Source organism: Dioscorea cayenensis, unplaced genomic scaffold (genome assembly GCF_009730915.1).
Source record: "Dioscorea cayenensis subsp. rotundata cultivar TDr96_F1 unplaced genomic scaffold, TDr96_F1_v2_PseudoChromosome.rev07_lg8_w22 25.fasta BLBR01000244.1, whole genome shotgun sequence".
In the NCBI taxonomy this organism is placed as follows: Eukaryota; Viridiplantae; Streptophyta; class Magnoliopsida; order Dioscoreales; family Dioscoreaceae; genus Dioscorea; species Dioscorea cayenensis.
Window position 1 is genome coordinate 1 of NW_024086635.1, and position 12,360 is coordinate 12,360.

The 12,360-nt window shown below is 34.7% G+C and overlaps 1 pseudogene; it reads left to right on the plus strand.

Moving 5' to 3' along the window:
• Nucleotides 1–11,481: 11,481 nt before the first annotated feature.
• LOC120253921 lies at nucleotides 11,482–11,932 on the plus strand (annotated as a pseudogene).
• Nucleotides 11,933–12,360: the final 428 nt, after the last annotated feature.

A 12,360-nucleotide genomic window follows, 5' to 3' on the forward strand; every position in this document is an offset into this window, starting at 1 on the left:
TCTTTAAAAATATGTTGCCCATGTGCAGGTGGTTAATATATAAAAAAAATATGTTGCCCATGTGCAGGTGGGCAACATGGGCGTGGGGAGGGCGCGCGGCTCGCCCCTTCACTCGGGACATGGCGCGCAGCGGCCAGCAGCCCCAGCAGCGCCGCACCGCCCGCCCACCGGCCCTAGGGTCCAGATAGCTCACGCGGGCGTGCATGGCCGTCTCGCAGCGCCATGTCCGGGCGTGCCATGGTCATGCACGCCATGTCCCGGCGATGAGGGCGCGCAGCCCGCCGCCACGCCCATGTGACCGAGAGGGACACCGGCGCCTACGCCAGACGGCGGGGAGCACCGTTGGGGACCGCCCTGTGCAATGGCGGGTTAGCGCGCATAAGCGGAGGCGCGGCAGCGCCGCGGCCGGCAAGACGGGGTGGCTCCGCGGCGCCACCCGGGCGTGCCATGGCCGTCTGCGCCTCATATCCGAGGCGATGGGGTGCGCCCAGCGCGCCGCCCGCCCATGTGATCGAGAGGGACACGGCGCCTCGCGCCGCGGGACGGTGGGGCACCGTTGAGTACCGCCCTTGTGCAATGAGCGGGTTAGCGCGGAAGCAGGGGGCACGGCAGCGCGCGGCGGCAAGAGCAGAGGGTGGCGAAGAGCGGGCGGTGCGCCACGAGAGCGGCGAGCACCGCCCGACCACCGCCAACTTCCGAGTGGCTCACGCGACCACTGGACATGCCATGGCGCCGTCTGCGTCATGTCGAGCGATGGGCGCAGCCGCGCCCTTCGCCTTACGCCCATGTGGCCGAGAGGGACACGGGACACCTCGCCGTGAGCAGCGGGGGCACCGTTGGGGACCGCCCTTTGTGCAATGGCGGGTTAGCGCGAAAGCAGGGGCACGGCAGCGCCGCGGCCCGGCAAGACGGGGTGGCTCACGGGCGCACCCGGGCGTGCCATGGCGTGCTGCGCCATGTCCCGGCGATAGCGAGGCGCGCGCCCGCCCACGCCTAATGTGCATCGAGAGGGACACCGGCGCCACGCCGCGGACGGCGGGGAACCGTTGGGGCCCGTCCTTGTGCAAGGGCGGGTTAGCGCGGAACCACCTCGCCGTGGTCGGCGGGGACCGGGACACAACGCGCACGACCCTTATTTACTGGGTATTTACTAAGTAACCAGTTCTACCGACCTAAGGTCAATGAAATACCATAGGTGGGGAGCCTAGGATCATTCTAAACTATAATTTAGTGGTTCCGTACTAATGTACGGTCCATAATCTTCATATTTATCTCTAATTTCTCTAAGAATTTGATATAATAAATCTAATTGACCTTGTAAGTTTGTACTAGAATAAAAATCAGTTTCTAGAATATATTGAGCATACTTAATAAGATAAATATCTCTAATATAATTATATAATTCTACTAAAGCCATATCTACTAAAACCATAAAAACCATATTAGTAAACAATCTAATAAAATAATAGTAAGTAATCTTAAAATAAAAAGTAAAGAGATAAAAGCTACTAATATTCTTACTAGTTCCATGGATTATTGTCGTGGCGAAACCCAAGGGAACATAAGAATAGTAACTACATAGCTTACTATATAAGATATAATAGAAGCTAAATTTAAATTTGCAGTATTTAAATCTATTATTATGTCTACTAGTTCCATGGGTTGTTTCCGTAGAGTAACCCAAGGGAGCATATAATAATAGCTAAATATCTTACTATGTTAACTATAATAGAAGCTGGAACTAAAGAAACTAAATTTAAAAGAATTATTACTATCATATAAAGTAAACTATTGATTTGAGATATCATAATAAAAATTTCCGTACTCAGTACTCAGGAGGATTCTTATCAATATAATCCTTATCTTTCCATATCGTTTCATTGATCATTCCTTCCTCTGATAAATACGCCTCATGTTACCAAGCATCAGCCTTTCTCCTGTCTTTCTTAAGAAATATAATAATCAATTATTATAATATCTCTTTGGCATCATACCTACGCTACTTTTCCCCTTCACACGGCTTCCTTGCCTTCAACGGGTACTTCTTCGCCGGTCCTTTAGCCAAAAGGATATATAATAACGATTACATACCTTATAATGAGCATAACAGGGTACTGGGCATATTTGCTCTTCACTGCGACGGAGTATGTATCTTCACCATAGTATCTGAATGGTTAGAGGAAACCCATATCTGGCACAAACCTTACAAGGATTATTCTGACAGAACCTCCCTTTCCCTTTCGGGAAGGGGTTTAAGCTATCATATAAATCAAGACAGAAAAATAAGTCTAAAGATTACTTCTACTACTAAGAATTTCTACTAAGAGAAGAACTAACTTTGAGAAGGAAACTTGGAAGAGAACTTTGCAAAGGAGGATTTTTTTGAAATCAAACTTTCATTCAAGATTTTTCACACCTTGTTACATGGAGAGGGGCTGCTTATATAGGCAAGCAGAACCTTTACAAATACAAAAGTACCCCTTCATTCTTATCACAATAGGGGGTAATATAGGAAAGTAGAGAAAAGTATATAAAGTACCCCTTCATTCTTATCACAATAGGGGGTAATATAGGAAAGTAGGAAAAAGTATAAGTAATAGGCATCATAGCCTATTTTAAACTATACTTTTTTTCTTACTTAAGAAACAAGCAAGCCTTATTTTATTTAGGCTAAAAAGGAAGCAGTTACATTTATAGCAGGCTACTAGTCTAGATGGTTGTCCTTCTGGATAGTTATCCTTCCATGGCGTTCATAAGATTTGCCTCACCAACTTCATCAATAATGTCTTCAAGGGCTGTTGGAACATTTTGAGCCGATTCATAAACTCCTACTGAAAAGTTAAATATGTTTTCATCTAACATACTGACAAAGATTTTGTCATCCCCATAAGTAGTTTCAAACCAATTAGCATTTGATGTCTTCAGATGATCAGTGAGTTCTGGGGAAGTAACCAAAGTCCCAATCATAGGAGAACGGCAGTATCTAGAATTTATTGAAGAAAATATTTTTAGATTTTGTTGTTCTCCAATAAGAAAATTTGTCTTGTGTTTTTTGTCTACTGTTCCAAGAGCATAAGCTCTCCATCTTCTGAGGCGTTCTTCCGTAGGGAGTTCAATATGATTTGATAGGAAAGAATGGTGGTCCCATTGGTAAGTAGTAGGGCTTCCATGGCGGACCATGTCAATTCGGACATAATGTTGAGTGTAGACTGGATATCCTCGGTATGAAGGAGGAACACTGAAAATTTCTAACACAACAAAATGTCTTGGGTAATAATTCATCATAGAGGAGATAATCTTCTTGAGTCTTTCAGGAAATTGGGGTAGAATCTTCATCTGTTCTTCTTTTGTGATAATAAGTTTTTTCAACAATCCGAGCTCAAAAAGTTGTTGAATAGTAAAGTCAGTAAGAGTTCCATTCCATTCAACAAGACTAATAGTAGCTTGGATTATAGAAAACCCTTCTTGGCATATGCAAGCTTGGATTCATGAATGATGCTGTCCTTTGAATTTGAGCATGTAGAAGCTAAGCCCATCAATTTGTAGAGGAGAAGTAGCCATTGTTTCTAAGAGCTGTACCATGTGGATCAATTGTTGGTGTTTTTCTTGATAAACTATTCTCATAATTTCTTTTTGGAGAGGAGAGAGCTGTGGAGGAAACTTTTCAAAAACTTGAACTTTCTTTTTCATTTCTTGCTCCCATTCTTCTTTGAGTAATGTTTTCTCATTTTTCTCTTGTTCGTACTTAGTCTTTACCTGTTCTAGTTGTTGCTTAAGATCTAGTACTTCACCAGAAAGGATTTTGTTTGTTTGCTGAAGTTCTAAGAAAGCATCTAGAGATTTTGGTGTAAAGGAGGGTTCATTTAACTGGATCCTAAGGTTTTTATTGTGGAGGTAATCACTAAAGGCTGTAAGGATTTTTGGAAAATGTGGATTACGGTTATTCGCCCAAATATTATCAATATAATTTCTTTCTTGAGGATCTAGTGACATGTGGAGGAGGAATGCGGAAGGAAAATGGGGAATCTAAAGGATAATTATTAAGACCTGTATAGGGATGTTTAAGAAATTGTTGCTTTGAGAGCGGAAAGGTGTTGTTTTTACTGAGAGAAGACTCCATTTCCTGTAAAAGTAAAGTAATGATTAGAAAATTAAAAAAAAAATTTAAAATGTTAGGAAAGTAAGCTTAGCTATCACATTAGCATATAACTCAGAGGAACTTATTGGTTTTATAATCCCCGTTACAGCTAAGCGTATGAACTAGCTAAGGTTTGGTAATGTAGCTTTACTCCCACATTAGTAAAAGGTACAGAGGAGCTTACTTGTCTGGTAATCCCCACCTTTACTAAGCGTATGGACAAGTAAAGGTTTTATACTTACAAAGAATTTTAGGGAGGCCTTTCGGATATTTGTTGGAGAAACATTAACCTTGAAAGTCTATCTGCAAGATCATTATCTTTCCCTTTTATGTGTTCAAAAATAATTTTATAATTGTCATTTAAAATTCTATCTTTAAAAGCTAGCCATCTTCTCTGGCTAATCCTTTTGCTATTTTTATTTTCAAAAAATTTTACTATAGCTTCACAATCTGTCCTTACTAGAATTTCTTTTTTATTTATAAGAAATAATCTAAAGCTATCTAATGCATAACAAACTGCTAATACTTCTTGATCTATACTATGAGTAGGTCCTTTTTCTTTGTATTTACCACTATTATATCTACAAATTAATTCCTCATTCTTTGAACTATATTTATGGGGTTTTGCTTTTAATACTGCACCCCATCCTAGCTCACAACCATCTGATTCTACAATCATATAGTCTGAATCTAATGGTAATCTTAGATCTGGTAATGTTCGTACTAATTCCTTAATCTTATTTATTTGTTTATCATCTTCTATATTAAATATTTTGACTCCTGTTAAAGAACTTTTACTATACAGAGGTCCTATAAGTTTTCCTAGGTTTTTAATAAAAGGTCTAGCATAATTTACTAGTCCCAAAAATTGTTGTAATGTTTTAACATCTCTAATAAGTGGGGTATCTAATATTTTCTTGGCTATATGTGGTTGTAACTTAATCTTACCATTTCCTATTTCTACTCCTAAGAATTCAATATTTTTTCTAAAAAATTGGGCTTTCTTACCACTTATGATAATTCCATGTTTTAAAAATTCACTGAGAACTAACTTCAAATGGCTTATGTGTTCTTGTTTATTTTTACTATGTACCAGAATATCATCTATATAAACACACACAAAATTTTTATATTTACCAAATATATCATCCATTTTCCTTTGGAATATACTTGGTGCATTTTTTAATCCGAATGGCATTACGAGCCATTCAAAATGACCTAAAGGACAAGTAAATGCAGTCCATTCTATACTAGAAGGATCCATTTTAACTTGCCAAAATCCTGACTTACAATCAAATTTACTAAAGATTGTACTTGTCTGAATGGAATTGATTAGTTCTGTTTTGTCTGGAATATCATAAGCATCTTCTATGGTGTTATCATTTAGTCTTCTATAATCTATCACCATTCTACTTTTTCCTCTAATTTGTTCACTATGTTTATTAACAATGAAGGCCGGGCTTCTATGTCTACTAGTACTCCTTCTTATTACTCCTAATTTTAATAAATCATTTATATGCATTTTATATTCTTGGATATTTTCATTTGTAGATTCTATCTTTTTATTTTGGATTCTAAAATCTGGGTCTTTTAATTCTAATTTACAAAAAAATTTATTTTTATCCCAGTGTTTCCAAGGATTATCTCCTATTATTTCTTCTTTTTCTAATTTACTTAATATATCATCAATATCAATATGACCAGAAGAAATTAGGTTATATAAGAAGTCTGGATTTACCATTTGATCTAATGGAGGTTCAAGAGTTAATTCATCAAATAAGCTACATTTACTAAACTCTAAAAGATTTTCATGAGTTTTTTCTTGATATTTAAGAGAAGTTAAATTTTTTGGATTTTTGCACCCTTTACAGCAAGATTGGTTTTTTGCATCAAAATATTCTGAAGCATATGATAATAAAGGTACTCCTATAAAACTAATTCCAGAGGAGGTTATAGTGCATCCATGGAAAAAATTAATTATTATATTTAGTCCTATAATGAACCGAGTTCTTCTAGTGCTAAAGTTTCTTAAACTAATATTCCCATTAAAATGCAAATAATTTGTTAGATGTTTTCCTTGGAAAAAACTGATTTTGCATGGTGCTAATTGTTGAGTGTATGTAAATAATTGTCCATCCATTTGTTCTGCCTTATATTGTTTTTCTAAAGAGATTTCATGTTTATATTCTGATGGAATCAAACTTTCATCTATAACAGAATTAGAACATCCAGTGTCAATGAGTCCTAATATATCTAGAACCCAGTCATTGATTTGAATTCTACATGGAATTTTAATACTATAGATAGGTGTAATATCTAAGGTTGGGTTTGTTTCAAAATTTTCTTCAGTAACTTCTCCTAAGTTTTCTTTTATCTTTGATTTTTCTTCTAGGTTATCTTCTTCTAGATCTGTTAGTTGATCTAATTGTTCTTGGTAAACTACCTTTCTAGTCTCAGGTAGTTTTTGTGTTATTTTATTTAAAAAATTATTGTGATTTTCCAAAAGTTTTTCTTGGTTAATCCTCATTATTTTATAACGATTTTTAGTTTGATTACTAATACATGGATGATTAAATAATAAATCAAAGTTGTTTAGTTCCATTTTCTAATTTTACTAGGGTTTCTTGTATTGTTTGTATAAGTTTATGTAGTGTTTCTACTATAGTTTCTAAATACAAGATTCGAAGTTCCAAAGTTTCACTTCTATTTATTCTAGGGGGCGGTTCGTTTGTAGAAGTTTCAGGAGGTAGCTGATGTTTATCTATTAAGCAAAATCTACAACTTTCATATAAGCAATTACTACATCTATATCGTACTTTTAAAGAGGGATATTTATTACAAAATTGGCAGGGTTTATCACTACTACCACTTCGAGGAATCCAATTATGATTACAGGAATTATTCATAATATCATGAAAGTATATCAAAACTCATTTCAAGTTTATCTAATTCTGCTTCAGAGAGTAGAAATTCTAAGGGGTCTATAGCAAAGGGATCAAAATTGGGATTCTGGGTTGGAGAAATTATTTCTATCTCATTACTAGAGGTTTTTTCTTTGTTTCTTTTCCTATGTTTCCTTAGACAATCCATGTCATATGTTATTCTGTCTAAAATATAACTTCGAGTTACATTTATCTGATTGTTCTTTTTAATTATATCTTTAAATTTTTCTAGCATATATATAAGTATGCTTATTTCTGTTTCAAGTTTCTGAGGGTCTTTCTTACTAAGTGTTTTATATTTTCCTCTATAATAAGAGGGTGGTTTCCTCATTCTAATGCTGCTAACATGGTTTCTATTTGGTCTAGTTGATCTAAATCACTATTATACCAGTCTTGGTATTTTTTATTTGATTCTAATCCTCCTAATATTCTATTAACAAAAACACCTTCATCTTCGTCATCACTAGTGTCTTGTCTAATATCATTAGGATCTGTATAACTAACTATACTATATATACTTTCTGTGTCACTTACGTTTTCATCTATGTGTAATAAATCTTCATTTACACATTCTATTAATATAGATTCTTTGTTATGATAATTTTTTCTTTTAGTACAATCCCTGACTAAATGGTTAGTACTACCACATGTGAAACAGCTTAATTTGTTCTTATATTCTCTTGTTTTGTCAAACTTCCTAACATGCTTGTCTTTGTTTAGGTAAGGTTTTCTAGAGCTACTTCTCCTAAGATGGTATTTCTTTTTAGGTTTATAATTATTCTTTCTAAATTTCTTAGTATCATTAGAGTCATATCTTTGGGGGGTGTATATATGTTTACAGAAACTATATTCACCTTTCCCTTTAAATTGTTTAGTTATTTGAATTTCAGTACATTTTTCTACTAGTTGTTCTATAATGAATTTTATCCTGGTTGAAATATTATCTAATTGAGGTAAGACTGGGGTCTCTTTATATTTTTTATGGATTATTGTTCCTAATGGCTCAGGTAATTTCATAAACAATTTATCTCCTATTGTTTTGTCATAGAAACATCCAGCTAAACAACTATAATACATAAAATCTAATAAGAATGGTTTGATAAAGGCCCAATTTTTTATTTGTATTTGTTCTAATTTCTTAATAGCTTCTACCTGCTGTCTTCCATAGTTTGCATTTGGTGAGTCTCCTAGGAGTAATAATCTTATTTTATTAACAAAATTATATGGATTATCTCCTAACTCTAAATCTCTAGCAAAATCTTGTGGATGATTTTGTTTATAGGCTTCCCATGCTGCTCTAGCTGATTCTCCTAAAAATTTTTCTAAGTAGCTATACATTTCTACTGGTGTTTTTGTATAGTCTAATTCATCATATTTTCTGCAAACCATCTGGCTCCATATTTCAATGATCTGTGGTCCATTTTTTGGGGGTCATGTCTCAGTTAGATTTAATAATCTTCCATCATCTATTAGCAACTTTTTATCTATTGTTTCTAATTCTAATCTTCTTCCTCTAGGTCTATTTTTATCAGAGATATCATTTTCAGGGTTATATGTATTATAAAGGGATTCGAGCTAGGTTGTCCACTTGGAATTGATACTCGATGTTCCATAAGAGTGGTGCTACCGCTACTTCGTCGTGGATATGAAGATGAGGGATTATGACTTGCTCTCGATTCCATAAGACTAAAGAATGGATTGCATCACTTTTCTTTCACGTGTTGATTGTAAGAGACAACTAGATTATCATTTTTATCATATTCTAATATATCATTGATGTCTAATTGTCCTCTTTCTATCATTTCTATTTCTAGCTTTAATATTTCTCTCTCCGTGGATAAACATATTCCTTGGATTATTATGGTTTGATCAGTCTATTCATCATTTTGTTCATCATATTGAGATCTTCTTTGTTTGGATTGGCTTATAGTTTCCCACCGAATGCTAATATATTGTTATGTATATGTCTTATAAATTACAGTTTCGTCGAGGTTGTGGGTGGTCTTGGTGAGTCTTAAATATATTCTACATTCTAATCCATCAAATGCTACTTAGAATCACTCGACCATTGGTTTTATCATTTTGACTTACCCTCTACTAGTTATGGCGCTTATGATTCACTCGTAATATCTAATTTATATTTAGTAGTGCGCTATTATGTCGCGTGGTCTTTCCTAAAAAGTCCCTATATTTAAGTGTAGTACTATACTAGATCATCATATCCTTTTGATTGTATTCCACCCCTATTAAATCTAGGTCTTTCGTATATGACTGGAGGCTACAATAAAATAAACCATTATTGCTACTCGTATCTACTCTATAGTCGCTATTAAAGCATTACGGACATCGTGATTGCCATCCTCTGTCACGCTCAAAGTAATTAATACTTTACTCGAATTTCTTTTCTAATTGATAGCACTAATTCCTATTACACATCAATCTCGTAGATGACTAGTCTTTTACTGCTCTCTTTATTTTTCCTAGTACTTTCTTTTAACTAGCGGAGTGAATATTTACTCTCTTTACTTTGTTGACACAAATATTTCTCTCTTCTTCTATTTATCCTTGATTAGCTGAGTATTAAAATTTAAATTTCTGCTTTTATAAAGGATTTTGGGTTTAATAACTCTGTTGTGCTGATTATTATATATTTCTCATGTCTCTTTCTCTATCAGTATTGATATTTCTTCTAATGTGGGATTGTTATTTTTATTTTTATTTAGGTATTTGCTAGAAAAGGATTTTCCTATACTACTTCTACTCTCAGATTGGTTATATTTCTTGAGGAAACACCGGCCGTGTGCTTCTTCAGGGTGCTGACCTTGTCCTTTAAAAGTCGTTATTTTGTTCATTTTTCTTTCCCAAATAATATACTATTATTTTCTTTCTTTTCTAATTTTGGTTTGGTTTATCATCTATCTTTTAAGTTATTAAACTGCATAATCTAAAGATTTCTATTTTAGATGTGGTTTCTTTATTATCTTCATCTATTATTTTTTAGCCTATGGTCTATTTTGTTCTAATTTGTCTAGTAATTGTATCAATAAGCTAATTATGGTATTATTTTTTGTTTTATTATTTCTTGATGCTGATTCCTGGAGGCTACATATGAACTTAAACCTTTGCTACCTCTAGGGTTGATATATCTTAGTTTCTTCAAGAGCTTTTAGATAAGATTCTTTACAAAATTACCCATTATGTAGTACTCAAGTGTTTTAATTCTTTTTAATAATTTTTTTCTATACTTTTTATATTGTTCTTCTATTTGATTATATTCATGCTGTATAATTCCTAAAATATGATTAATATTTAAAATTTCTAATTTATGGAATAACTCTATAACTTTATTGTTCTGATTTTTAATGTAATCAATATTTATTAATAAATCTTGGATTTTTGGGATTAATTTTTTATTCATATTTTCTATTTTTTGTTCTATTATATCTAAATTTTTTCCTTGAGAAATTATCATATCTATCAAGCTATTTTGACAAGGATTATTACTATGTATTTCATGGGGAAAATTATTTGGAAAATAACATTTTAATTGGAAAATTATTATTATTATTATTTGGAAAATTATTTTCCAAATAAAATTATTTGGAAAATTATTTGGAAAATTATTTGGAAAGTAAAGGATCATATTTAAGTTTTTTTAAATATATTCCATTCTAATCCATCAAATCTACTAGAATCACTGACCATTGGTTTTATCATTTTAACACCTCTACTAGTTATAGCGCTTATGATTCCACTAATATCTAATTTATATTTAGTAGTACTTATCTGTTAATTTTCCTAAAAAGCCTATATTTACTAGAAAATTACTATTTTTTACTAGATCATCATATCCTTTTGATTGTATTCCAATTTCTATTAAATCTAGGTCTTTAATACTTACTGAAAAATCTGGACTGCAATAAAATAAACCATTATTATTACTCATATCTACTTCAATAGCTGTTATTAAAGCATTACGGGCATCAGATTGCCACCCTCTATCTGCTAAAGTAATTAATACTTTACCTGGAATTTCTTTTCTAATTAATCCTTTAATTCCTATTACGATCAATCCTAGATGAACTAGTCTTTTACCAGACTCTTTTATTTTCCTAGTACTTTCTTTACTAACCAAAGGAATATTTACTTCATTTGTTGACACAAATATTTCTTCTTCTCTATTTATTCTTATTAACTGAGTATTAAAATTTAAATTTCCTGTTTTATAAAGGATTTTTGGGTTTAATAATTCTATTTGGTGATTATTATATAAATTGATTATATTTGCGTTTTTATGGAAATGAGCCTCTAAATAGTAAAATACATCGGAAGGATATAAAAGTAATTTCGAAAAAGGCACGTGACCTCCATTGATTCATTAGGGCACATAAACCTGGCATAACAATATGTACCGGTTTGGGGTTAATTCCTCATCTGCTCCGAAACCCTAACCCTAGTCAGGAACAAGGGATCAATCAATGGCGACGATAAGCTTGAGGAAGGGGAACACTCGGCTTCCGCCGGAGGTGAACCGTGTGCTTTACGTGCGCAACCTCCCGTTCAACATCTCGAGCGAGGAGATGTACGATATCTTCGGCAAATACGGAGCAATCCGCCAGATCCGGCTGGGCACAAACAAGGACACTCGTGGCACAGCCTTCGTTGTCTACGAGGACATCTACGACGCCAAGACCGCAGTCGATCATCTCTCCGGCTTCAACGTCGCCAATCGCTACCTCATCGTCCTTTATTACCAGCAAGCCAAGATGTCAAAGAAGCAGGACACGAAGAAGAAGGAGGAAGAGATCATGAAGATGCAGAGAAGTATGGGCTATCATCCAAAGATAAGTAGTAGTTTGGTTGGTCTCTCTGCCACTCTTTTGTTTTGTGTATCTCTTATAATGAATGGATTTGACTGATGTATTATTGACTTTTTGGATTAGAACTCTGGTTTTTGCAATGATATGTTACATTTACCATAACTTGTTTTGATGAATTGTCAGCATGTTCTTTTTGTTTTTATGGTTGCTTACAAAACTCCCAAATTTGATGTTTTTTTTTTTTTGCGCTATATATACATATATATTATGTAATCTAGTTTGATTGATTGGTTGATTTGATTGCAATCTTGTTTGACAATAAGTTTTGGTGTGAGTTCTATTGGCTTGACTATCAGGGTAGTATTTGATCTTAGTGATAGCCATTGTTGGAGATGTAGTATAGATTGTGTAAATTTGGAGGATAATTTCTTTTAAGGAATTTGTTTGTTAACCTAGGGCT